The 22651-nt window shown below is 42.6% G+C and overlaps 1 protein-coding gene and 1 long non-coding RNA gene across 25 annotated transcripts in view; one reads left to right on the top strand and one right to left on the bottom strand.

Annotated features, from left to right (window-relative positions):
- The window catches only part of LRRFIP2 (LRR binding FLII interacting protein 2), a 116371-nt gene extending 104465 nt beyond the window's left edge, over positions 1 to 11906 (bottom strand). For all 24 annotated transcript variants that reach the window (XM_042235836.2, XM_015102228.4, XM_042235841.2 and 21 more), the window contains exon 1: positions 11673 to 11906. The gene's annotated coding sequence lies outside the window, so the exon portion shown is untranslated. The remainder of the gene's footprint in view (positions 1 to 11672) is intronic.
- A 5-nt stretch (positions 11907 to 11911) lies between these two features.
- Positions 11912 to 17690, top strand: LOC121817208 (uncharacterized). Its single transcript, XR_006057000.1, has 2 exons — positions 11912 to 12248; positions 16341 to 17690. It is a non-coding gene; the product is annotated as an uncharacterized LOC121817208 (long non-coding RNA).
- The last annotated feature ends 4961 nt before the right edge of the window (positions 17691 to 22651 follow it).

Genomic DNA, 22651 nt, shown 5'->3' with positions numbered 1-22651 from the left:
ACCCACGTTTTCAAAAAATTTATCATTTACACCCTATGTTAATAAGTTACTAAAGGTACCTCTCTAATAAAAGAGAAAATCAAAAAGGAGGAAACACAGCATACAGGAAATAAATCCAAGACCAAAGAGGTGAATGGGATCAAGCCATCCCAGGGTGATGGGCATCCCAGGAAGAAAGCTACAAACTGAAGCAGCCACTGGTTCCAGAGACATAATAGAGGGCGGCATCGCCCAAATCTCCACAGCCTTTGAGACTTCTTTTTAATATGAGCTGAGCTGGCCCTGGCTTTTAATCCGAATTTAGTCTCTCCTGACCCCACGCTGGTGAAGTTCCCATGGTTCCACCCTCAGCTGCCTAGATGGGAGGGAGGCCATATTTCACACCATGGATATATTCCACTTTTACCTACTGCTAACAGATGGAGCAGGAAGAGCCTGAGAGAACAGTGTACTTCCCCAACCATATTTCTTCTTGGTACTTAATACCTTGTAAAGACGTCAGCTCCACCAGGTGCCCTGACTGTGATGAGTCTTAGGGTTTCTCAGGACTTATTAGCAAACTAATAAGTCCCAAGGACTTAGCAGAAAGGACTCAAGAAAGACTCTGTTCAGCTCATCTGCTCCTGTCAGCCTTCATTTAATAGTAGCAATAACTAGGTTTATATTTGCCATTCAGTTTTTCAAAGCTGTCAAAATAGATACTGCCTAGGGATAAATACTATGGTAGAAATCGGCCTACTGTTCATCGAGTCATTTCCCTTTTTGGCTCACAGTTACACTACATTTCTGGGGCTTCCCAGGTTGCACAGCGGTAAAGAACCCATTTGCAATGCAGGAGATGCAGGAGACTCGGCTTCGAAGCCTGAGTTGGGAAGATCCCTGGAGAAGGGAATGGCAACCCGCTCCAGTATTCTTGCCTGGAGAATCCCATGGACGGAGGAGCCCAATGGGCTACAGTCCATGGGGTCTCTCAGAGTCGGACACGACCGGGCAACTGAGCACACACGCATGCTATGTTTCACGACCTTCCTCGCATGAGGAGCAGTTATTCGACTGAATTCTGGCTCATGGAATGTGGACAAAAATGACGTATGTACTAGTCCAGGCACACCAAACGTGCCATGGAACCCACCACACTCCCTCTCTTTGCCCTTGAATCTGTCAGCCAGAGGCGGAGAGTTCAGTGCAAGTGTGAAAGTCTCTGAGTCCCATGGAAAAGCACAGTCACTCGATGAAAGTGGTCTGGGTCCTCAGGTGACCAAGTGGAACCAGCTACTCCTTTGCCAGTGGGAGTGAGATAGAAGCTTTACTGTGTTAAACTACTGAGACTTCGGTGTTGTTTGTTACAGTAGGTTAGCCTAACCTGACAGACACAAAAAGGTGATCAAACCATTCAGTTTCTCAAAATTAAGTCACAAATTGACTAGGAATACATATTTGGGGGAAGGTATGTGATTACAGAGCAAGGCAGGGAATGGTTCCAGAAGAGTTAGTACCATGTAAAATGGGATTATGATTACTGGGAGGGGAAAGAGCTGCCATTTAAGAATATTTACAGGAAACTTTGAGGATACTGAATGTTCAACTTCTTGGCCTAGATAGTGAGACCATAGGTGCTTATTTTATTATTCTTCCTGAAACTGTATTTTTGTTTTCTATTTCTCTATAGGTATTTCACAAATAAACCACAAATTACTAAATTAGAAAGAGTAGACATGTGAAAAATCTATTGGAGCATTTGGGGAAAATAAGGTGACTAGAAAACCCTCTCCCCCTCCAAAAAAAAAAGGTCGTCCTTAAATCTCAGGGTAGGGGGGAGGGGTGGGAAAGAAAGTTAAACAAGAAAGGAAACAATCATGATATTAATTCTTGGCTTAAGTTGTAAATAGTATTTAGTTATAAGGAAGACACAACTATTGATTTAAAATTGCAAAACTAGAATGCTGCAGGGAGAAGTAGGAACAAATAATCAAAAAAATACTACAAAACAATGATAAAAAAACAGCAGTTTCCCACCATTTGAAGATACTCTTAAGTGCATATATTTTTTTACACTAAAATAGGTTTATCAAATACGTGCTTTCTGTAACCAGTTATGGCTGATGCTATGGTGGTTTCCCACTCTCGTTTACATCTTTGTGTGAACACCTCCCTTGGAAACTGGGCAGAACTCATGACTTGCTTCTACCAACAGACTATGACAAAGGTTCCAAGACGTCATTCCCATGATTATATCACACTACATGGGGCCGTCTAGCCTGTAGAATCGCCCTGGGCTTTCCTTGATGCTTTGATGAAGTGGTCAGAACATCAGAGGGTCAAGAACTTCAGGTTGACCCTAAAAGCTGAGAGCAGCCTTTAGGAGCCTGAAGACAGCCTACAGATGACCAAGCAACTTCTATTAAGCAAGAAGCCTCAGTCATAATTTCACAAGAAAATTAATTCTGCCAAAAACCCAAGTGAGCTTAGAAGCAATTTTTTTCCCCCAGTTGAGTCTTCAGGTGAGAATACAGCCCAGCCATGAAACTGTACTGCATGAGCTGATTGCAGTTTCATGAGACCCTAAGCAGAAGACAGTTTAACTTCGCTCAGACTCCTGCCCCCAAAGAAACTGCAGGATAATAAATGTGTGTTGTTTTAAGTTGCTAAATTTGTGCACTCTGTTATATAACACAGAAAGCAATACAACTGCTTTTAAAACTGGATGAATGAATTCAGCAAAGTTGTAGGGATACAAAATCAACACAAAAGATCAGCTCCATTTCTATACACTAACAACCGAATGAACAACTAAAAAGGAAAGGAAAAAAACCACCACCATTTATGATAAGAAAAAAGGAACAAAATACTAGGAATAAGCCTAACCGAGAAGGCAAAAGATCTGCTCACTGAAAACTACAAAATACTGCTGAAAGAAATGAAGGGACACGTAAATAAATGGAAAGCTACCTCATGTTCATGGATTGGAAAACTTTATATTGTTACAACATCAAAACACCCAGAGAAACCTACAGCTTCAATGTACTCTCTGCTGCTGCTGCTGCTGCTGCTAAGTTACTTCAGTCGTGTCCAACTCTGTGCAACCCAATAGACGGCGGTGAAGTGAAGTCGCTCAGTCCTGTCCGACTCTTTGTGACCCCATGGACTGCAGCCTACTAGGCTCCTCCGTCCATGGGATTTTCCAGGCAAGAGCATTGGAGTGGGGTGCACTGCCTTCTCCGAATGTACTCTCTACAAATCCCAATTACAGATTCTGCAAAAATGGAAAACCCTATCCTAATATTAAAACTTCTATGGAATCTCATGGGACTCCAAATAGCAAAAACAATCTTGAAAAAGAAGAAAAAGGAGGCATCACGCTTTCTGATTCCAAGACTTACTAGAAAGCTACAGTAGCCAAAACAATGTGTTACGGACATACAGAGAGACACAGAGGCCAATGGAATTTAACAGCACAAAAATAAACCTGGCATATATGGTCAAATGATTTTCAACAAGGGTGTCAAGATCAGTTAATGGGGAATGGACAGTCTTTCAACAATCGGTGCTGGTAAAACTGGAAATCCAAATGCAGAAGAATAAAGCTGCACTCTTACTGTATGTTGTACACAGAAATTACCTGTTAGCAGGTCAAAGAAATAAATACAAGCGCTAAAACTGTCTATACACAAAAAGGCTTCTGACGTCTGATATAGCAGATTTTTTGAAGAGGACACCAAAATCACAGGCAACAACAGGAAAAGTTAGAGGAAGTGGACTTCAAAACTAAAAAGTTATGTGTATTAAAGTACACTATCAACAGAGTAAAAAAAATCAACCCGTGGAATGGGAGAAAATATTTGCAAATCATATATCTGATAAGGGATTAGCATGTGGAATATATAGAGAACCCCTGAAACTCAACAACTACAACAACAACCCATTCAAAGACGGACAAAGGACTTGAACAGCTGCTTCTCCAAAGATATACAAATGATCAAAAAACACATGAAAAGATGCTCAACATCACTAATCATTATGGAAATGCAAGTCAAAACCATAATGAGATAGTACCACTTACCCACTAGAATGACTACTGTTTTTAGAAAGAAACAAAGAGGGAGAATCTTTGAACCTTCGTACACTATAAAATGGTGCAGTTGCTACAGAAAATGGTATGGCAAGTCTTCAAAAAAATAATCACAAAATTATTATATGATCCAGCAATTCCATTTATGGGTATACATCCAAGAGAAAAGCAAGCAGGGCTTCAAACAGATATATACCTGTGTTCAAAAGCATTATTCACAGGAGCCAAAAGGTGGAAGCAACCCAAAGGTCTATCAACAGATGAATGAACAAAATATGTTATATATCTATATATGATAAAATATTATTCAGCTTTGAAATCAAGTGAAATTCTCATACATGCTACAACATGGATGAACCGTGAAGACATTATGCTAAAGGAGATCAACTAGCTATTTTATAAGACAAATACTCCATGAGTCTACTTACATGAGGTGTCTAGAGTAGTCAAATTCATAGGGACAGAAGGCAGAATGTGGTTACCAGGGGCTGGGGAGCAATGAGGATTACTGTTGAATGGGCGAAGAGTTTCCCTCTGGGAAGGGGAGAAAGTTCTGGAGATGGATGGTGGTAATGGCTGCACAACAACGTGAAAGCTGTTGTGCGGCCATTACTTTAAAATGCTGAAAATGGTAAATTTTATGTTACATATATTTTACCACAATTAAAAAGCCACTTTGGATAGAGAGCAAAGGATGAGTGTAGTAAGACAGCAGGGTAGAATCTTCTCATTTCCTTGACTATCCACCTGGACATGGGGAAAAACACATCTAAATCGGATTTCTTGGGACGTCCCTGGTGGTCCGCTGGTCAAAAGTCCATCTGCCAATGCAAGGGACACAGGTTGGATCCCTGGTTCGGAAATCACATGGCCCCCCACATGCTGGGGGGCAATTCAGCCTGTGGGCCACAGCTTCTGAGGCCTGCGCTCTAGAGCCCACGCTTGTGCCGAGAAGGCCACACCCCAACTAGGGAAGGCCGGTGTGCGGCCACGAAGACCCAGTGCAGCCAGAGGTAAATCAATAATTTGTTTTTAAATGGATTGTTTTTCTATTTTTAGTGCCATAATCTTTGGATCATTTAGCAACAACACGTATGCTTACTAATTATGTTGTGATTATACAAGAAACAACACAATAAATACAATTTTGTTACCATGAGGGATTAAACCATTTAAGAGGGAAATAAACACTTCAACCTCCCAATTCCCTGCACACAGCAGAGTCTAACTGCTCCTAGCTGCTAAAATGTTTCTATTGAGAAAAGTGGGAGATGTAGAAAGAATAACAAAGTGATCAGAACAACTTAAAAGTTAAATTTGTTTCCTAAAGCTGTAATTTTATATCCAAACCAGTTAAAAATTTCCTGTTCCTAGTGAAGGAAAACTAAGATAGAGAAGGTTCAAACTGAAAACAATGGGAAAAGATGACTGTGATTTTTAAAGGAGGATTTTAATAATCTACTTCTGAGAAAATAAAAACACTGTGATAAGCTCTTGAACTTCAAGGTTTTCCCAACCTCTTTTCTGGTCTCCCTCTGCTCTGCTCTCATCTCACTCTTTTTTTTGGAGAAGGGAAAGGCAGGGAAGGGATATAACAAGATAATAGGAACATGACAGATAACAAGAAGAGAGAAGAGAGAAAAACAGTGATTATTTTTTCTACTCACACTGAATACTAAATACATCCTCATCAAATGCTAACAATCCAAATTTCTGAGGGAAAGGAAAAACTCAGTTTTCTGGAGTGCCAGCCTACTCTAAAGCAACAGAAAGGAAACCGCCTGCAGGTTTTGCATCTCTAAATGCAGCCTGTGTGCCAAATTCTGCAAACCACCTCCACTCTAACCAAGGATTTGGATAAATATGGTGACATGAGCCTTGATCAAACAAGTGGCACGCTAAGCTCTTTAACAGCTTTCTGGCCTAAGAAGCTCTGAGATCAGTTAAAGAACGTCAAACCCAAGCACTTTACTCACTAAGTACAGAAACACCAAGGTTTCATGAGAAAGCATCTGGTACAGAAAGGCAGCTATGCTGGGACACAGCATCTGGTAATAAACCAAAAATTTAGAGTGAGAAGTTTCTGATATTATACATGGGGCTGCACAGTTCTATAGGAAGAAGAGAATGAGAATTTGGGAAGAAGCTTATTTTCCTGTATAAACTCAATAATCCTTTTTAAGGTCTCTGAACTGGACTACTATTTCAACGCGGGGCATGGCCTCCCTACTGGGGTAAGAGTAATGTTTTTCCCCTGGTGTAGAGCATTAGACGGATCCTTGCCAAACACTCAGAACCAGACATGACATCAAGACTGTGCTCTTCCTTGTGCGTTCTTCTACAAAGCTGCCCTCGTTAGCTTTCCTTAATCAAGCTCATCCCGCACAGAGGGAAAACAAGAAACCCTGGATCTTAGACATGCACGCTAAGCACATTTTCACCCCCAAACTGAGCCTTAATCTTCCGAAGGCAAATGTCCTTCATAAGCTCCCTCTTCTGTTGCCATCTTCCTAAACCGCAGGCCTTCCTGACTTGCAGTGGGGCCAGGACAGATTGTGGTTATGTGGTAGGTTCTGTCAGGAGAGTTTTGACAAGGCCTCAAAATAGACCCTGGGCACCGGCCAAGGAAACTGCCACTCACAAGTTCCAACTTTGTCCTCATGCATTAGCTCCCCAGCACTTCCTACCCGCCCCCGCCCCTGCCCAGTCTCTTCTTTCAAAAGAATAAAGATTCTTGAACTCTTGCTAGTCTAGAGAGAGCTGTATAACACTGAAATTAAAAATCAAAATCTTCCTTATTCTGCTCAGGAACACTTTGCAGAATAAAGACTAAATCTGCACCTACCTTCTGCCTCGAGAAATTAATCCATCAATAGCATTCTGGTTTGTAAAATGATTTTGGATCTCAAACCCCACAGAGGTTTATTATAAATAGATTAGGATGTGGAAGGTAAAGGAAGCGAAAAAATAGGTCACTTATTTCCCATGTGACTAATATATGGCGGCAGACTTCTGCAGGGCAAGAAGTGAAACTGTGTATGTTTTTAATTGATATTGGTCATAAAATCCTAAAACAGTCAAGCTACTACAAAAGGCCCTCATTTAACTAGTATTACCAAATACGAATGAAGCAGCCTGTCTATGACAGCAGTCTTCAAAGCACAGTCCTTCTGCCTTTACCAGTATGAACAAAGTCACCCAGCTGTCACTCGAAGGTGTTTAAAAGTACCTTATAAAATACACTTGTAGTATATTTTCAAATTGCAAGGAGTAAAAAGGATACCAAGTAATTAACAGCTCTTTTCTCCTACAAGGTTAAGAAGAAAGGTAATCTCTAGTATAAAATAAATCCCAATATAAGCTTGAAATAAATTTTTAAAATTTCACAATTTAAGTCCCAACCTTGCACTCACACTTCCAGAAGTAAATTCCATATACACACACACCGTAGCAAAGGCTTATATATGAGCTGTTCATTACAGCAGTGTTAGCAGAAAGTTAAAAACAACCTTGTTGTTGCAGTTTAGTCACTAAGTCGTGTCCGACTCTTTTATGACCCCATGGACTCTAGCCCACCAGGCTCCTCTGTCCATGGGATTTCCCAGGCAAGAATACTGGAGTGGGTTGCCATTTCCTCCTCCAGCGGATCTTCCTGACCCAGGGATGGAAATCTGCATCTCCCGCATTGACAGGCGGATTCTTTACCGCTGAGCCACCAGGGAAGCCAAATGTCTTGAACAGGGAATGTTAAACTGTGGGAAATGAGCAAGTTTTGTTTCATATACATTAGACAGGTCAGCTAGTCCTTTTTGAAAAACAGACGGACATATGTGCTAATATAGAATGATGTCTAAGACACATCAAAGGTCAGAGTGAAAGGGACAGGGCATTTTTTTTTTTTTTTTCTAAACACAGGAGATTATATATGGAAGAGAAATTTTGGAGAGACACACAGGAAACCATTAACCGGAAGCCAGTGCTTGGATTACGGAGCTGGGTGGCAGAGGGAGTCAAGCCTAGAAGTTTATCGTGGAAAGGAAACTTCCTTTTCACTATGGGACATTTTCTCTTAAAATGTTTTATCAATTTTAAAAAGTTCTACGAACAACTACTGAAGCCAGAAGGGGAGCACTCTCCTTCAGTGGATGCCAGTTTCCCACCTCTTCTTAATCATCTGTACTCTTTCTTATCTACCGCTCTTCCCATCTCTGCTGCTGCTGCTGCTAAGTCGCTTCAGTCTTGTCCGACTCTGTGCGACCACATAGATGGCAGCCCACCAGGCTCCCTCGTCCCTGGGATTCTCCAGGCAAGAACACTGGAGTGGGTTGCCATCTCCTTCTCCAATGCAGGAAAGTGAAAAGTGAAAGGGAAGTCACTCAGTCATGTCCGACTCTTAGTGACCCCATGGACTGCAGCCCACCAGGCTCCTCCGTCCATGGGATTTTCCAGCCAAGAGTACTGGAGTGGGGAGCCATTGCCATCTCCTTCCCGTCTCTAGACCAAAATAAAAGCACACACATGGAGCAAATCTCAGAGCTTCCGCAAGAAACAGAATCCCTTCTCCATCCCCCAATCAAAACAGAGGTAAAACAGAACAAATGAAGGCGCGTCGGCATACAGCAAACCCAGTTTTTAGCCCAGTGTTGGATTCCCTTTAAGTCTGCCTTAATTTATCGAAGGCCAGAAAGTTTTTAAAGTGAAAGCACAATGTGCAACACAAATCATTTCTAATGGTGTCCTATCATCTTAAAAAAAAACAGTGGAGGAAAGGGCAACGTTATTTTACTCACAGGGTAAATTTTGCTCAACCCTTCTTTCTGAAGTTTTACAAGTTGAGTTTTGAATGATGGTCATAAACTTTTTACTGTTTTTCTAACTGAATAAGGTGGTACATATTTCCGGTTAAAAGACCATCTCTCCATTCAGATTCTCCAGAGAGAAAGCAAAGGCAAAGGTCTATGCAACCGCCTATTTGTAGGTACGATGGAAAGTGAACCTGTGGTGAGGACAGAATGTGTTTCCTCTAAAATGATCCTCATCAACATTCCCAACATGGTGCAGGGAGATCCCCCCCCCCCCCCCATATATTTTCGATTCTGTTCCTCTTCACACTAGGAGCAGGGTAAACAATTCACAAAGAGCTTTGCAAGAAACTGCTCCCTCTCGTTTCTAGTAAAGATCTGTTGTTGTTTTGAGAGAAAAAGAATCTACTTTGCCAAACATATTCTCCGAATCAGTTTTTCCCTTCATTGTGGAGATGCTTAAATCCTGACCTAAGAAGGATTCTCTTACAAATCTACCCATCAGGACTGTCAGTTCGGGTGGTTTCCACAAGGGATTTTCCAAAAGGGAATCTCTGTTCAACTGGAAACTGAAACTCACCATTAGCTGGACAAAAATCAAAAGCAATATTAGGGAACACTCTGAATATAAGAATGGATATCCAAGGAAATAAAATGCCAAAATTTAGTTCAAGAATTAAAAGAATTTACTAAGCAAGATCAACAGGGCAAATTTACCATTACTTAATAATTGATAATTAACTATACAGTTCTTTATAAATCAACATAAAATAAGCTGATTTCCAAAAATAGAAGAAATCAAGGCTAAGAGTATCAAGAACTCTGTGAGTCAAAGTCATTTTGCTTAGCAACACTTTAAAAGCCAAAAATGATCAAGTTACATTCCAGTAATTAAAAGTTATTTCTAATTTAAAATGAATTCATTCCCATAATGAATCACTACTTTAATATACGCTTTCTTCTACGACAGAACTGAAGCAGGAGCTCTGTATAGCCTTCCCAGGTGTGTCGGTGGTAAAGAATCCGCCCACCAGTGCAGCAGAGGCAGGTGAGAGAGCCCTGGGTCAGAAGATGCCCTGGGGGGAGGAAACGGCAACCCACTCCAGTATTCTTGTCTGGAGAATTCCACGGATTGGACTCTGGAGTCTGATGGACTAAAGTCCGCTGGGTCACAAAGAGCTGGACACAACTGAGCACGTATAAAGTCTCATTCCACCTTTTTAAGGGCAGATTTTCCCAAATGGGTAAGGTCTTTCCCTCAAACGACTGCTTGTTTTCTGTACTGCAGATTCTTTGAGTGAACTTTTTCCTACCTTAATGATGGTAGCTGTCCTTTTCACTGGCATTTATTTTGTTTCTAGACATTTATCTTCCTAGAGTGGGTAAAATCACAACAATCCACTTAGGAACTAACTGTTCTAAATCCTAAAGCTTCTGCAAAAGTCCACTATTTGTTTCTCTACTATACTTCATGACAATAATTATGAAGCAACAAACCTAACAAAAGCCTCAATGCAACACTTCCTAGGAGTGAAGGTATCTAATTAAACAGGCAGTAACAAACCTCAAACTTTCCTCTATTCCAAGTTTAAGAACCCTATCAATGATTCATTCACACAGCGAGTGACCTAACTTCCTCAATGAATCACACTTTCTGAAATTCTTATTCTACATGAGTATAATAGTCATCATCTCTACATGTGTTGAACACAGCATGAAGTTGGTTAAACTAAGTTAATTCTGTAAGACCTTCAAACCACAGCAACCTCAAGTTCCTGCCAAGTAACTTATCTGCAACACTTTGCCTTTTCCAACAATTGCACCTCTCCAAACAGATGCATCCCCAAAATAAACATTTAATCTTGAAACACTTATTTTAAACACTAATTAAGACCTGATTCATCCACACCCTGCCCTCCATCTCTCTGGTTCCACTACCGCATCCCCATTCTCCTCCCATTGTGATGCCGTGAAAAAGTAATGGACACTGTTATCCTCACACTTATCCTTCAATCAATGAACCTACACTACACTTTTTCTTTTTAGGGCATAAGTGCTGAGTCATTAAATGGAAACTCTAAGAAAAAAGAGCTACAAGCAGTTTAAGTTTAGGATCCCATTATTTCCCTGGCCAGGTCTCCACAGCCTGATATTTGTATATCCCACGGTAGAAAAACCAAAGCAAACACTTGAACTTTTTTTCCCCTCCCCGTCGAAGAAAGAACAAGAGATGGGTTTCCTTAGGTCCTTTGGCTTCCAGCAACATACCCACGGGCACGAGAAGCAGGCCCGGCTGGAGCTATATAACTTAACAATCTGGGTGTGAATAACGCCTGGCCGTAGTCAAGCATTAACCCTGACACTCCTAACAAGCGCTTGTTCTGCTCCTGCTTCATTCAGTTCGGGTCAAGGAGGAAGGGGAAAAAAAAAAAAAATCTCATACAAGCTCTACGCCCTCCACCAGCCTGACACCTTTCCCCGGGTGGCCGGCCGGGGACAGACCGAGGGAGTGGAGAGGGAGGAGGAGCCCTAGCACCCAAAGAGCAGAGACAGCGGCCCGAGTTCATTTCTCCCACAATGGAAGTATCGCCGTCCCCGCTCGCGGATCGAGGCTGCGCGTTCGAGACCCGGCGTGATGCCCGAGGACGCCGCAGGCAGGGGGCGACCTCGACCCCGGGGCCCGCTGGAGGGGGCCTGGCCCCCAGCAGAGGTCGGCGGCAGCGCGGACTTCGCCGAGCTGCAGAGGCCGGGAAGCGCGGGCCCCGCTCCCCGCCAAGGCTGGCGGGAGGAGCGGCCCTTACCTGTGTTCGGGCGCGGGCTGTGGCTGCGGGCGCCGCCGGGAAGGGCCGGAGCGCGGCTCGCCGACCGGGAGCCTGCCGGAGCTAAGGGCGAGGGGCGCGGAAGGTAGACTCGGTCCCAGGTCCCCGGCCAGGCGGGCCGGGCAGGACGCGGCGGCTCCCGGCGCCTACGGCCGGTCAGTCAGTCACGCCGGTGTCCCCTCGGCGCCGCGGCTGAGACAGCGGGAACCGGCCCCCGGGAGGAGCCGCAGCCCGAGCGGCGGGCGGCGGAGGCGGAGGAGGGGCGGGGCCACAGGGTCGGCGACCCGCTCACCCGGAAGTACTTGTGGTCGCGGCGGCGCGCGCTGCGCGACGGGCTTAACCCCCCGCGGCCGGCTGCGTGCCGCCGCAGAAGAGAGTGGGGACCCCGAGTAGGGTGGTGGCTGGGGCGGCCTCCTGAGGTGGTTCCTCCAGGTCCGCGCGGTCCACCCCGCCCCTCCGCCCCCAGGACGGGGGTCGGGAATGTGAACTGATGCGCGTGCCCGTTGGCGGCTACCCCTGCCTCGGTCACCTCTAAACTGTCCGGCCTAGAGGGCTTGGGTGAGTGGGCCGGGGCGGCAGTTCTAACCGTTGGAACGTAGGTGGGTGGGTGCGGCCGAAGCGCTGGAAGCTTTATTTCCAAAATGAATGATTTTGAAATGATTTCCGGTGAAGAATGCTGGGGGCGGGGCTGGGGGGAAAAGAGTCCGTTCAATATCTGATGGATTCGGAGCTGTCATTCAGTCCGAGAGTCTCAGTCGAGATCCACCGGCTTCAGGGCCCTGGAGAAAGACCAGAGGTCCTGCTCTTTGGGAAGCTCATCTTCTAGTGGGGTGGACGGATTTAAGCAAATAAGGTAATGACAGATTGCGGTGAGACTCCGCAGGTGATACACAAAGTGATGAGAGATCCTGTAGGCGAGACCTCTGGCAGGAGAAGACCTCCAGAGGGAAGTGGCAGTTGGGCAGCCTCCTGAGAAGAAGGCACAAAACACTTCGATACAACTTTACATCCGGGACAGTAGTAGGTTCCAGGACCCGCTGAATAAGCCCATGATTCCATGTTAAGAGCCTGGCTCGAATACCTTCTAAGGGCTGTTTGTGTGCTGCCCACCCCTGCGATTTCAGAAGGCTTGCTCACCTTTCAGAGTTCATGAGGGCTGGAGTGTGGCACTGCGAGGGAGGCGTGGATTACGGAACTGTGGTCTTTAGGCAGAGAGACACCAACAGGTGGCTTCATGGCAGGAGGATTCTCATACCATCAGCCTTGGAAAGACAAAGTCTCTAACCTCGCGCTCTTTCTCTTTCCATGTCGCTGTTTTTCTCAGACCTGTGAACAAATATTGAAACTTGTTTTTACCTGGGATCAAGAGGGGCTTAATGTCCCCAAAAGATCACACTATGTTACGATCTGAATAAAAGGATTAATTACGTGTTTTGCTAACTCAGTTAAACTAAAAAGCAGACTTGCAAGAGAGAACCTATTCAGGTACCTGAATAATACCAATAATCCAATAATGTTTATTAAGTATTAGTTTATATGACTGCATAATTAATGGAAAGACTGTTTGGAATGATATTAGGATTGGAAGGGACTTCCGTGGTGGTCCAGTGCTTAAGACTCCGTGCTCCCAATGCAGGGGATCTGGGGTTCAGATCCATGGTTGGGGAACTATTAACAGATCCCACATGCCACAACTAAAACATCAGGCATATAACAATAACAAGGAAAAAGATCCTTCCAGCCACAGCTAAGACCTGGTGCAGCCAAATAAATACTACAAATACGTGTGTGGGTGTGTGTGCTCACACAGTATTGGCACAACATTCTACTAAACTCTTAAATATATTATCCCTTTCAGTACTAGGACCAACCTTGAGATATGGGAATTACTATACCCATTTTAGTAGCAAAGTCATTGAGATTCAGGGAAATAATGATTTGCCTAAGGTAACAAAACTAGTAGATGAGAGAATGTGAAATTTGAACCTGAATTTGAAACTCTTGTCTTTCTGGCCCCAATACCCCTTTTACTTTATGCCGTGTTGCTGTAATTTTAATATTTAAGAGGGAAATATAAACGAAGCATCCAGCAAAGCAAATGTCTATGTTGCTCTTGTAATTTTATTATGAAAGTATACTTTAAGGTAAAGTGCTATAAGGCAATTTTGGAAATTTTCTGTTTTTATTTCTCCCACAGTAGGATATTTGCCATCTGTTACCCAAAAGAAATATTTCACTTGTTTCACATGTGTCTTTTGAAGGCTCCCAAGAATGTTCTGATGCTAACATTTTGTTATTGTAAGGGGATCCTTACTAAATGCATCACTCTGAACTGTTTCACAAGCAGTCTTTCCCTGCACATTCTTTCCACCAAAATATGTGTTCCCAGATCTTTATGGAATATTCTGACATGTGAATGCCCCCAGGTCTATGTGAGCTAGCTGCTTTAGGGACATAGTAATAGATGAAGGAAAAAGTTTTTTTGAGCAATGAGGTGGTAGGATTTGTACATTTTTGTTCATTTCATATCAAATCCTTCACATTTTTCTTTGATGATGTGAAGACATAAAAGTTTTCCTTTCTCAAGAGCAGATACTCATTTTTGCGGTTTTCACAAAATTGACTTTCGCAAACAATGCTATGTTTCACTCTACGCAGCTCTCTGGAAAACATTAGTTCAAACATTAAAAATAGGATGCTACTTTTCAGAGCCCAATCTTTTTATTAGTAAAGTGTATGTATGTAAGCACACATTGGAAGCATTTTTAAAATTTTTAAAACTCCTTACAAACCTGTGGAAACCTAGCAAAGCAACTGTCTTTGTTTACATTTATTTGCTTTAAGTTCTGTTTCCAAAAATGCTTTCTTATCTAGATTTACTACTTTTTCTTCCTTTCCTTTTTTGGTGAGGAGGGGAATTATAGACTCACAAGAAGTTACAAAAATAATACAGAAAAGACCTCTTTACTCTTTATCCAGTTTCCCCCATTGGCAGCATCTTATATATCTATAAAACATTATTAAAACTAAGAAATTGACATTTCACTGTCTTTTGATTAGTAGTTTCTTTCTGTGTTTCATCATATTAAAAACTTAACCATTTTGCAACAATTCATTTTTGGTATATTTGGCTCTTTTTTCTTTCCTAAATTAGCAAATGATAATATTAATAAGCTTGCCACAGTGCTTGTCTAGAATTACAAGTTTACTAAAAAATTTTGTGAGTCAACACACTTAAAATGTGATTTATATGTAAGATTTTTGCTTTTTCTGCTTATATTGTACCATATCTTCCTGCTCTAATAAACCTATAAATTTATACAACTTGCAAATGTGTGTTTTAATATATACCCTCTGACCACTGAAATATTTGCAAAGAGATTTCTAGTAAGGAATGAGAAAGTTCTCACTTGACAGAAAAGGGAGAAAAAGTTTGTAAACATCTAATTATTCACATGAGAATGCTATGATCTGTTGGTTTGGAAGCCATATCTCATGGCTAATTCTGACTCCATTTGGATTCTCCTAGAGAGAGCAGCTCATCCTTTCCTCTACCAGACAGCAAACAAAGGAAAGAGAAGTGTAATTTCCTTTCTTAAGTCTCAGTGATGTAGGAAAGGATGATGAGAAGGAAGAGTTTGGAGTTTCGTGTTGTTCGGTTACTAGGTCATGTTCAACTCTTTACGACCCCATGGACTGCAGCACGCTAGGCTTCCTTGTGTCTCCTGGAGTTTGCTCAGATTTATGTACACTGAAGCAGTGAAGCTATCTAACAATCTCATCCTCTTCTGCCCCCTTCTCCTTTTGCCTTCAATCTTTCCCAGCATCAGGGAGTTTGTTGTAGGTATCAGTTTTGTATAAATGCCTCATCGCGATGATTAAGTGATGGCTCTTCTGTGTTGTATGCTCTGTAAATGAGTAATCAAACATGCTTCGTATTATGGCTCATTTAGCAAACTTACTTGCCTACTGTGTAGCAGGCACCCAGTTTCTCACTGGTAACATAGGAACACAACAGGGTCTATTTTTAAAATGAGTATTAAGCTCTTCCTATGTGCCATCTATTTCCCAGATGCTAGGGATTCAAGGAGGAGTAAAAAGAAAGCTGTGTGAGAAGAAAGTCTTCTCTCATGAAACTTACTGTCTGGTAAAGGAGATAATCACACAAAATTCACTCTATAATCCTCAGGTGTTACTAAGGGTAGGTATGTGGTGCCTGAGGGTGAGGAGGAGGTAGAAGACCCCAGACTGAGAAGCTGCAGCTGGTCTCTTGCTGATGCTTCGAGATACGGCACCAACAGGAGCACTGAGCCCTGACTGGGTGCATTCTCACGGGTTTCTTAGTCTGACACACGTGCAGAGAAGGCCCTCAGTCTGGTGGAAGGACAAAGGAGGCAGAAGTCACCAGCTGGAATCCATCTCAGCTGCGAAATTCATGCCCACACCAGGACCAAGTGAGATGATGACTGGGCAGAACTCCCCCCTCCCCGAAAACTGCCCCTGTGTTAACAGTCTAAGCCGACCCTGTTGGGGGCAACTCGCTCCAAGCTCACCTGTGTGCTCCCTCTATACTATTTTGTTTTTTCCACACATACTTTGTTTCTTCCACACGTACTGTGTTTCTAATAAGTGCTTTTATCTTTTTCACAGTCTTGGTCTATTTTCTTTCATCAAAGGAAACAAGAGCTGAGGTCCTTCTTCCAGCTTTTCACCACCAGAATCAAGGGCATTAAAGAGTGGAATTCAGTCTAACCTGAGGTATCAGAAATGACTTCTAATAAGAGATGCTCTAAGCCAAGATTTCAAACCTCCTCAGAGAGAACTCAGAGCAGAAGTTGGGGAAGAGCAAGGAAGACCACAAAGACCTCACAGTGGGACAAGCAGAGTCCCAGGGACTAAAAAGAAATGAGGGAGATGATGCGAGATGAGTCCAGAGAACCAAAGGGCCACATGCAGGGACCTACAGTCTTCCTAAGGATTCTTACCTTCATTTTGAAAGTAACACAAACAAATTGGAGAGTTTTTAGTAGGAATGACATGATCAGACTTTGTGTTTTTAATGATCACCTTGACTTCAGTGTAAAGAATTCAATCCTTAAATAAATATGTCCTCGGTGCACACTACAGGCCAAGTACTAGTCTGGTCCTGAGTCCACAGCAGTGGACAAATGCGGACTCCCTGTTTTTGAGGATCTCATAGACAACACATAAATAGTACATAAGGTGGTGAGAAGTGCTCTCAAGATCATTGGAACCCAGGGACTTCCCTGGCAGTCCAGTGGCTAAGACTCCATGCTTCCAGGGCAGGGGGCCCAGGTTCGATCCCTGGTCAGGGAACTCGGTCCCACGTGCAGCAACTATGACTTTGCATGCTGCAACTAAGATCTGGTGCAGCCAAATATTAAAAAAGAATATTGGAACCCAGGAAGAATAAGAGGGTTAGGGTCTAGTTGTTTTATTAGTTTGAGCCATATGAAATTATTGCTCTCTTTGCATCTTTTTTCTCTTTTAACCTCAGGATGATATTTAGTTTATGTGGCACAGCTGAGTAGAATAACATTAGAATTACATCATTCAACCTAACACTTAAAAGAGTCAGAGAAGTCCTAATGAGGTGACCCAGAGGCAAGCCATGCAAATTCACAGCAGGGAGAGCCTCAAGCAAAGGGACAGCAAATGCAGAGAATGTACTTAGAGTGTTTGAGGAACAAAGAGGAGGCCAATGTGGCTGAAGAGTAATGGACAAGAGGGAAGACTGGTAGCAGGGGCCAGAATGTGCTGGGTCTTGTAGACCATGGTATGAAATTTGCTTTTCTTCTTTGAATGAGATGAGCTGTTGAGGAATTTTGACCAGAGGAGCTGCAAGACCTGTCATTTTAAAAAGGACTGTTTTGTTCATGGTAGATTTTAGGAAGCCAATATACAGATGGATCACTGTAAAATCTTTCAACTTTGCTGTGTTTTAAATTCTTCTTAATAAAATGAGAAGACTTTCCTCTGCTGGATTGTAAACAGACTTTGGTTGGGGGGTGGGGTGGGCAAGGAGGATGAGATCAGGAAGACCCATACTGCAATAATTCACATAGGAGTGGAGACAGAAAGAAATGGTTAGATTCCAAATAAATTTTGAAGATAGAGCCAATAAACTTTGCTTATAGAATGGATCCAGATGTGAGAAAAAAAGATAATGCTTAAGGTTTTAGACCTGAGCCACTGGAAGGAAGGGGTTGCTATCTCCTGAAATCTGGAAGGCAGTCTATTCAAACAGATTTGGAGGAGAGGACTTTTTGGACAAGATGAGTTTGCAATGCCTATTGGACATCTAAGTGGAGATATCAAATAAGCAACTGAATATACAATCAGTAATTCACAGTAAACATCAAGATAAAGATATAAAGATCAATGCCTTGAGAATTAAATGGAAATACTCAGTTGAGCCTAAAGCAGGTGACTCATGCTGTTGTTCTAGGCTAGTTTTATTTGTAGGTAGTTATCAGTTACTTTGTGTTACCATTCAGAATATTTATATACATTACTATGTTCTGTTCACTTATATGCATTACTATCTGCTATTCACAGATTTGTTTTTTAATCTTGGTCTTATTTAAACAGATTATACATTTCTTGAGAAAAGATCTATTTTCTCTTGCACACGTCACAATGCCATATCACAGACATTTTATAATGCTCATATAGTAAATTACTGGAATGTAGAGTTTGCTGTTATCATAAAGCATCCATTTTCTTACAAATATTTAATTTGGGCACTTGTAGCTCTCCTATGAAACTTATTATGGTAGAATTGTGATTTTCAGTCTATTGCACCTCCAAGCCCATATCAGGTCAGATAAGTAAAAGAGAGCCTTCTTATGCGACCTACTTAAACTCAAAAGCTTTTGCACAGCAAAGGAAACAAAATTTGAAAAAATACCCCAGATTGGAAGAAAATATTTGCAAATGATGTAACTGACAAAAAAAAAAAAAAAAAAAACCCTACAAACAGCTCATTATACTTAACAGCATCAAAATGAACAACCCAATCCAAAAATAGGCAGAAGACCTAAATGGACATTTCTCCAAAGAAGACATATAGATGGCCAAGGGGCACATGAAGAGATGTTAAACATTGCCAATTATTAGAACATCGCTAATTATTACTGAAAAATGCAAATCAAAACTACAATGAGGTATCATCTCACACCAGTCAGAATGGCTATCATCAAAAAATCCACAAACAAGAAATACTGGAGAGGGTGTGGGAAGAAGGTAACTTATCTTACACTGTTGGTGGGAATGTAAATTGGTACAGCAACTATGGAGAACAGTATGGAGGTTCCTTAAAACACTAAAGGGAGGGTTATCATATGACCCTGCAATCCTACTCGTGGGCACATATCCAGAGAAAAACATGGCCGAAAAGGATACATGCACCTCAATGTTCTTTGCAGCACTGTTTACAATAGCCAAGACATGAAAGCAACCTAAATGTCCATTGACAGAAGAGTGGATAAAGAAGACGCTGTACATAAACACAATGGAATATTATACAGCCATTAAAGAGAGTGAAATAATGTCACCTGGAGCAATATGGATGAACCCAAGATTGTCATTCTGAGTCAAGTAAGTCAGATAAGCAGAAACATTGTACAAGATACCTTATATGCAGAACCTAAAAAGATATGACACAAATCAACTTGTTTAAAAAGCAGAAACAAGCTCACAGACCTAGACAAGGAACTTACGGTTGACGGAGAAGGATGGGGGGAAGGGATAGTTAGGAAGTTTGGGATCAACATGTACACACTGCTATATTTAAAACGGATAACCAATGAGGACCCACTTTGCTCAATGTTATGTGGAAGCTGCAGCCTGCCAGGATCTTCTGTCCATGGGATTATCTTGACAAGAATACTGGAGTAGGTTGCCATTTCCTCCTCCAGGGGAATCTTCCTGACCCAGGGACCGAAATTGTGTCTCCTGAAGCTTTTGTATTGGCAGCTGGATTCTTTACCCACCTAGGGGAGAAGGGATACATGAATATGTATGGCTGAGTCTCTTTGCTGTTAACCTGAAACTATCACAGCATTGTTAACTGGCTGTAATCCAATACAAAATAAAAAGGTTAATTTAAAAAAGAGCCTGCTTAGAAAAAAGAAAGGCTCAGCTCTCCTCCATGTTAGCTTTAAAACTCAGACTTCATGTGATAGCAAGACAGTTCCCAACAAGTTCAAGTATACATGTACCCAGTCCAAGTCCAGCAAGAAAGAGATCCTTCCCTGGAGTCTTGGATTCATTAATGGAACCAATATGGCTACCTGCCCATCCCTTAACAAATTACAGAGCTTGGAAAATTCTGTGCTGTGATTGGCCAAATATGAGTCATACACTTTACCTCTGGTTCACCCAAAGAGCATGGACTATAGAAGAGGAGTGCTTCTCCAGAAGAAAAAACTGGATCACTGTCACTGAAATAAGGAAATGGATGAAAAAAAGTCAAAGTGTTAGTCACTTAGTTATGTCTGACTCCTTGTGACCTTATGGACTTTAGCCTTCCAGGCTCCTCTGTCCATGGAATTCTCCAGGCAAGAATACTGGAGTGGGTTGCCATTCCCTTCTCCGGGGGATATTCCTGACCCAGGGATTGAACCCAGGTCTCCTGCCTTGCAGGCAGATTCTTTACTATAAGGAAGTGGACTTTGTTGTTGCTAAGTCCTGTTCGACTCTTTGCAACCCCAAGAACTACAGCACAGGCTTCCCTGTCCTTCACTGCCTCCTGGAGTTTGCTCAGATTCTGTCCATTGAGTTGGTGTTGCTATCTAACCATCTCATTCTCTGCCAGCCTCTTCTCCTTTTGCCTTCAGTCTTTCCCAGCATCAGGGCCTTTTTCAGGATGGATCAGTTCAGTTCAGTCGCTCAGTCATGTTCGACTCTTTGCGACCCCATGAACTGCAGCATGCCAGGCCTCCCTGTCCATCACCAACTCCCGGAGTTCACTCAGACTCACGCCCATCGAGTCAGTGATGCCATCCAGCCATCTCATCCTATATCGTCCCCTTCTTCTCCTGCCCCCAATCCCTCCCAGCATCAAAGTCTTTTCCAATGAGTCAACTCTTCGCATGAGGTGGCCAGAGTACTGGAGTTTCAGCTTTAGCATCATTCCTTCCAAAGAAATCTCAGGGTTGATCTCCTTCAGAATGGACTGGTTGGATCTCCTTGCAGTCCAAGGGACTCTCAAGAGTCTTCTCCAACACCACAGTTCAAAAGCATCAATTCTTCAGCACTCAGCCTTCTTTACAGTCCAACTCTCACATCCATACGTGACCACTGGAAAAACCATAGCCTTGACTAGACGGATCTTAGTCGGCAAAGTAATGTCTCTGCTTTTCAATACGCTATCTAGGTTGCTCATAACTTTTCTTCCAAGGAGTAAGCATCTTTTAATTTCATGGCTGCAATCACCATCTGCAGTGATTTTGGAGCCCCCAATAATAAAGTCTGACACTGTTTCCACTGTTTCCCCATCTATTTCCCATGAAGTGATGGGACAGGATGCCATGATCTTCGTTTTCTGAATGCTGAGCTTTAAGCCAACTTTTTCACTCTCCTCTTTCATTTTCATCAAGACGCTTTTTAGTTCCTCTTCACTTTCTGCCATAAGGGTGGTGTCATCTGCATATCTGAGGTTATTGAGATTTCTCCTGGCAATCTTGATTCCAGCTTGTGTTTCTTCCAGTCCAGCGTTTCTCATGATGTACTCTGCATAGAAGTTAAATAAGCAGGGTGACAATATACAGCCTTGACGTACTCCTTTTCCTATTTGGAACCAGTCTGTTGTTCCATGTCCAGTTCTAACTGTTGCTTCCTGACCTACAGGTTTCTCAAGAGGCAGGCCAGGTGGTCTGGTATTCCCATCTCTTTCAGAATTTTCCACAGTTTCTTGTGATCCACACAGTCAAAGGCTTAGTCAATAAAGCAGAAATAGATGTTTTTCTGGAACTCTTTTAGCGAGGATCAAAAAACAATGCATGCTACACCTAGAACTGAAAAGGCCTAAGCATTGTTACTTTCTTCAGCACTTGAAAGAAGTTAGTGATGCCACGCATGCACTTTGAATCTCTTCTGATTCTGTCTACAATACTGCATGTCCCCCTGAATCATTCAGCTGTCACGTACTCACTCGTCACTGCTGAATGAACCTCAACCAAAAGTAACTGCACGAACCTCAAAGTTAACAAGCTGGAAGGGTCAGTATCTGAGCATGTCACTTTCCAGGATACTCCCACTGAGGCACTGCAGGTAGTTTCTTGTCCCGCAGTACTTTCCTATTGTCAGCCTGCCTGAAACGTTTTCATTTGCCCTCAGTACCCTAGAGGCAGGGTGGCTGCTAGCTAAGGTGCCTGGGAAACCACTGCAGAGGCAAGTGACAATGAATCAGCTTATTCATCTTCTAGAAGGATATCTACATAATGTAGAATCTTGAGAGCAAAATGTATCTACAGATATGTCTTTTTAGCTTCACCATTTCCATTTCTTTCTATACTAACAGGTTACTCCTCCGCCCCCCGCCCCCTCCGCACCACCTCCCCACCCCCACGCCTCTGCCCCGGCTGCAAGATGATCTAACTTGTTTGGCTTTTTTTTTTTTTTTTTAACATTTTAGTTCAAATATTGCTGCAGTAAATGGATAACTTTGGTATAAAGGAAATGTTGACTCTACCTATGAGTCTGGAATTTGGGTTCCTCCTCCTCTTTGCTGCTTTCCTGGACACCAAACATCACATTCTCCGTCTTAGGACCTCCTTCAAGTTGGTCATAAGACTGGCAGAAAATCAAGCCAAATCTAAATGAATGGTTGTTGAAGTTACTCTCATATCCTGGAGCTGTGTGTGTCACAAAACAGGCTGCTTTTATTGAGAAGCATGGTTCTGATCAGAACCACTGCTCTGTGGTCCTGTTCATCA

Source organism: Ovis aries, chromosome 19 (genome assembly GCF_016772045.2).
Source record: "Ovis aries strain OAR_USU_Benz2616 breed Rambouillet chromosome 19, ARS-UI_Ramb_v3.0, whole genome shotgun sequence".
Lineage (NCBI taxonomy): Eukaryota > Metazoa > Chordata > Mammalia > Artiodactyla > Bovidae > Ovis > Ovis aries.
Note: the sequence above shows the minus strand (reverse complement) of the source record. Positions and strands in the feature narration are given on the sequence as shown.